Source organism: Podarcis vaucheri, assembly GCF_965113315.1.
Source record: "Podarcis vaucheri genome assembly, chromosome: 2".
Taxonomy (NCBI): domain Eukaryota; kingdom Metazoa; phylum Chordata; class Lepidosauria; order Squamata; family Lacertidae; genus Podarcis; species Podarcis vaucheri.
Window position 1 is genome coordinate 73,497,478 of NC_138760.1, and position 6,000 is coordinate 73,503,477.

The window sequence follows — 6,000 nt, forward strand, 5'->3', positions numbered from 1 at the left end:
AGGTAGCAAAGGAAGTGGCCATGCGCAGAGGGTCCTCTCTAGGAAGTTTAAGAACTCTGTGTACTAGCCCTGTGCTTGTCTAGCAAAACATGCATTTGTGACTGGGCTGCAAACCCCACAAATTGGACTCCAGTGCCCATCCTCCCTCACCACTGGCCATGCTGACTGGGGCTGATGGAAGTTGGCATTCAGAAAGGTCTGGAGGGCCTGGATAGCTCAGTTGGTTGAAGTGTGGTGCTGATAACACCAAGGTTGCAGGTTCAATCTCCATATGAGACAGTTGCATGTTCCTGCACTGCAGGGGGTTGGACTAGATGATCCTCAGGGTCCCAACTCTGCAGTTCTATGATTCTATGAAGTCCCTGTCCCCTGATTTAAATGCTTTTATTCTGCTTCCCCAGCTAAAAGCCATTAAAGCCAGCTTACAGTTTAGTTAATATTTGTTTACCGCTCCTGGAAGTGAAAGTTCATTGAGCGACGCAGAATGAGGTGCCAATGTAAAAACTCCATACTCCTATTGTTTTAAAAGTCACCCTTGGGCTGGATCAGCTGCTGGATCAATGAGAGCTACATTTCCAATATTTGCTTAATTTCTGTTTGCGTCTGATTTCTAGATGACTGCTCCAAAAGAGGGGAGAAGTTCCAACTTAGCAAGGACAGAATGAAGAGATGCACCACATTTAAGGGCCTCATTTTAGAATGGCTAGGGAACCTGTGGCCCTGCAGACATTTTTGAATTACGGCTCCTATCATCCCTGACCATTGGTCATGCTGGCTACAGCTGCTGGGAGCTGAAATTCTGCAGCAACAGGAGGTCTGCAGGCTCCCTAGCCTGGTTCTGGAGGGAAAATCTTTCCCCTTCCTGTCTTGGATGCAGAAGAGGCTCCATGAAGCTCTTTCTCCATAGCCTGGCATTCCACCTGACAGTTTCACAAACCAGACTTCCTTCCATTCACTTGATGTCCAATCTCCTGGCAAGAGCGGATACTTCCGGGGTGGCGCCATCGGTAATAGCGGACTCCCTCTGATCCGGAGGGACTGGCTCTACGGGAATCGGGTCTGTTCCGCTACGGCGAAGCGGGGACCCTTGAAAAAATCACAGGCGGGTGAAGCCTGTGACCGCGGGACTCGGCGGGCACCTTTTGCGGCCCCCCCATCTGCAAAGGAGCCCAATTACGGGCTCCGGAGTGAAGCGGGGAAGTGGCGCGGTGCTGAGAGTCAACTGCTTCTTCCGTGGAGCGAAGCCGCACAGCCGTTGCCGGAGAGCGCTACCTTTTTCCTGTGACAATTTGGCTACAAAAACAACTACCCGTGAGTAGGCTAATTTCGGAAATAAAGGAGAACAAAGGCGTTAATATGGTACCGAAGCGGGGAGGCATAAACAGGAAGTCTGCCTTCCGTTCTTTGTAAATAGAGTAAAGCAACGAACTTGTAAGCTAAAACCTTGAAAGACGTTTGAAAAGGACTATAATTCTAACATCAAAACAAGTGATTTCCCCCCTTGGCTGCAGGAGAGGAGGGGGGAAAGGTGTGAACAGTATTTCCCTGCAAAATGAGAGGAAAGGAAGCTAAAATCCACTGCTTAAAACCTGGGAACGGGCTGCCAATGGACAATAAGAATGCCGTACTGTGAAAAGCACTGTTAGTGAATAGAGTACTTTTTGACAGCTAACTCTGCAAGTGAGATACAAGGTTTCTGGCTGGCTTCTCCTGGTTTTAAAGTAACTGGAAAATAATTGAAATTGAAATTGTTGTCCATTTTGTGAATTGAGGGATTAAAAAAGGTTAATTTTTTTTTAAGTAACAACTTCTGACTGCTACTGTGTCCCCCTAGAGGAAGTTTGAAATTGCTACAATAACAACTGGGCCAGGGGAATTTTCCACTTCAAAACAAATTCAGGCTGTGGGAATGACCTTGGGCCTTAACTAGAGTGTTATGGCAGACGGAAAAGAAAAGTTAGAGTTGCCTCAGGAAAAAACAACGAGGTCTGGCAGATCTTTTCACCCAGACACTGGGCTGCAGCGAAGAGCATCAACATCTGGCCCCTCTGTATCATCAGGGGCTGCATTTGTACAACCTAAACCTAAAGAAATGACATCCGAAGATGTTTTAGCTCAAGCATTAGGCAAAATTAATGAATCTCTGGAAAAACTAAGTAAACAAGTAGCTGAAACATCAACTAAAATTGATCAAAATACTACAAGTATCAACAATTTGGGACAGAAGGTAAATACTAATACAGAAACTATTGAGAAACTGCTACAGGAATCTACTTCGACCCGAAAGATAGCTGAAGAAACAAAAGAAATAGGTGTTTCTGTAGAAGAGAAGATACCACCGATACACAAGCAACTTGAAGACCACAGGTCGATATTGTCTATGATTGAATTGAAGGAGAAGCAAACGAATTTGAGGATCAGGGCCGTACCTGAACTTGAGAAAGATAATCTGACTGACTTTCTTATGCAGTCAGATTCTTGATACAACAGAATGCAACAAAGAAGAGAATTCAAAATGAGAAGAAGGATAAAATATTGGAGAAAATAAAGGAAAGTGAAAAGAAATTGAGAGCAAAACCAAAGTCGCAAGAGATCTTGAGAGAAATAAAGCTATATCAAGTACAATACATGAAAATGATGACTCAGGAGATAGAATGGAAAATTAAACAAATGAGACAAAAGACATTTGAGTCGGCTAATAAATGTGGGAAATTGTTGGCCTGGCAAATGAAAAAAAGACAAAAACTAAATACTATTATAAATTTAGAAGTGGAAGGAAAGAACATACAGAACCCAGTTGAGATTAGAAACTGTTTCCAGAGGTATTTTAAACAACTATATACACAAGGGCCACAGAAAGAAATTGTTCTAGACAGATTTTTGAAAACAAATGGATTACAAAAAATCTTCCAAGAAAATAAATTAATGCTGAACTATAAAATAACTGAACAGGAGGTAGAAGGTGCCATTCAGAATATGCAATTAGGTAAATCTCCAGGACCGGATGGACTGACTTCTAGATATTATAGATCCTTAAGAGAATGGTTAGTACAACCTTTAAAGGAAGTCTGTAATGAAATAATGGATGGGAAAAGGGCACCAGAGTCGTGGAAGGAAGCGTATATCACACTTATACCGAAAACAGAGACTGAAAAGACGCAGCTTAAGAACTACCGCCCCATATCACTGCTTAATGTGGATTATAAAATTTTTGCAGACATTTTGGCTAAAAGACTAAAAAAAGTGTTAGTGGAAGAGATTCATAAAGATCAAGCAGGCTTTCTCCCGGGTAGACACTTGTCTGATAATATGAGAAACATAATTAATATTTTAGAAAAATTACAAGTGAATATTAATACCAAGGCAGTTTTGATATTTGTGGACGCGGAGAAAGCTTTTGACAATATTTCTTGGAGTTTTATGAAGAAGAATCTACAGGGGATGGGGGTAGGCCAAGGCTTTGGAAACGGTATAAGTGCAATTTATTCAGAACAAAAGGCTAAATTAATTGTTAATAACGTGGTGACGGAGGAATTTAAGATAGAAAAAGGGACATGACAAGGTTGCCCAATCTCCCCATTGCTTTTTATATCGGTCCTGGAGGTTTTGCTGAATATGATTAGAAGGGACCAATTGGTTAAAGGTATACAAGTCGGAGCTAAACAGTACAAATTGAGAGCATTTGCAGATGACTTAGTATTGACATTACAGGAGCCAGAATCTAGTACCAAAAGAGTTTTGGAACTGATTCAAGAATTTGGTCAGGTTGCAGAATTTAAACTGAATAAGCTAAAAACAAAGGTCTTAGAGAAAAATTTAACAGCGATTGAGAGAGAGAGAGGTTTCAGAATGAGACAGGATTAGCACTGGTTAAGAAAGTGAAATACCTGGGGATTAACATGACAGCTAAAAATGGGAATCTATTTAAAGACAATTATGAAAAATGCTGGACTGAAGTGAAAAAAGATTTAGAAATTTGGTCAAATTTGAAGCTTTCACTGCTAGGTCGTATTGCTGCGATAAAAATGAATGTATTGCCTAGAATGTTGTTTCTGTTTCAAACATTGCAAATTTTGGATAAAATGGATTGCTTCAAGAAGTGGCAGAGAGATATTTCTAGATTTGTCTGGCAGGGCAAGAAGCCTAGAATAAAATTTAAAATACTAATGGACGCAAAGGAAAGAGGTGGATTTGCCCTGCCAGACCTTAAACTTTATTATGAATCAGCAGCATTTTGCTGGCTGAAAGATTGGCTGCTTCTTGAAAACACAGACATTTTGGATTTAGAAGGTTTTAATAATGTATTTGGATGGCATGCATATTTGTGGTATGATAAGGTCAAAGCACATAAAGCATTTAAAAATCATATTGTCAGGAAAGCATTGTTTAATGTCTGGATAAGATATAAGGACCTACTTGAAAATAAAACCCCAAGGTGGTTGTCACCGATGGAAGCGAAGGCTCAGAAAAAGCTCAATATGGAGGCCAAATGGCCGAAATATTGGGAAATTTTGGAACAAGAGGGAGACAGATTGAAATTGCAGAGTTTTGAAAAACTAAAAAATAAAGTGCGAGATTGGCTTCATTATTATCAGATAATGGAGGCATATAATTTGGACAAGAAAATTGGCTTCCAGGTGGAAAAATCAAAATTGGAAACAGAACTGTTAGAACCCAAAACCAAGATTTTGTCAAAGATGTATAACTTGCTGTTGAAATGGAATACTCAGGATGAAACAGTGAAATCTGCTATGATTAAATGGGCACAAGATGTTGGACATAACATAATGATGGCTGACTGGGAACAGTTATGGACCACAGGTATGAAGTTTACGGCATGTAATGCCTTAAGAGAGAATATTATGAAAATGATATACAGGTGGTACATGACACCAGTCAAGCTTGCAAAAATCTATCATTTGCCCGATAATAAATGTTGGAAATGTAAAGAAACTGAAGGCACATTCTTTCACCTTTGGTAGACGTGCCCTAGGATCAAGGCTTTCTGGGAGATGATCTATAATGAAATGAAAAAGGTATTTAAATATACCTTTCTGAAGAAACCAGAGGCCTTTCTCCTGGGCATGGTTGGCCAATTGGTGCCAAAGAAGGATAGATCTTTCTTTATGTATGCTACAACAGCAGCAAGAATACTTATTACAAAGTACTGGAAGACACAAGATTTACCCACTCTGGAAGAATGGCAGATGAAGGTGATGGACTATATGGAACTGGCGGAAATGACTGGCAGAATCTGAGACCAGGGAGAAGAGTCGGTGGAAGAAGATTGGAAGAAATTTAAAGACTATTTACAGAAATACTTCAAAATTAATGAATGTTAGAATGATGTCAGAATGAAGTTAAGTGGTTTTAGCAGCAATGTTATAAAGGAGTATGTAAAAATGGTTTATTAACAGGTGAGAATCCAAAGTTACAATATATTAAGTTAAGGATTTGCTGAATTAACTAACTGAACTGGAATACAAAAAAGGGAGGTGTGAGGAGGTCAGGGAAACAAGCAAATGAAAGACAAGACATGGAAAGATTGATTTGTTTTTTAAGTGTTTTTATTTTTCTGTATTTTGTATTTTTTCTTCTCTTTTTTTCTCTTTTTCTTATTTCTGTAACCTTTTTTGAAACTTTAATAAAGATCATTTAAAAAAAAAAACCAATCTCCTGGCAAGAGCAAGTGACATGGATGCCAGTGATGTGCAGGACATCTGACCTTCTCACACAACCTTGGGCAGACAGACCTCTTCTGTGGCCCTTGTGAAAGCCAAGAATGCAAGACTAGGCTGAGTGAAGAGGGCGGCCTAGTTACGCATTGAAGCCTCTGCAGACACTCCAGCCAGCATCCTCTGCGGCTCTTCAGTAAGAGGGAGAGCTGGGGAAATTGAAAGTGATCTCCCCAATCTGTATTAATTAGAGTCTATTAACTCATCAGAGCGCACACAGGCGGCTGCACGGGCCGCTTCTCCCATGAAGGGAGCTGCCACCACC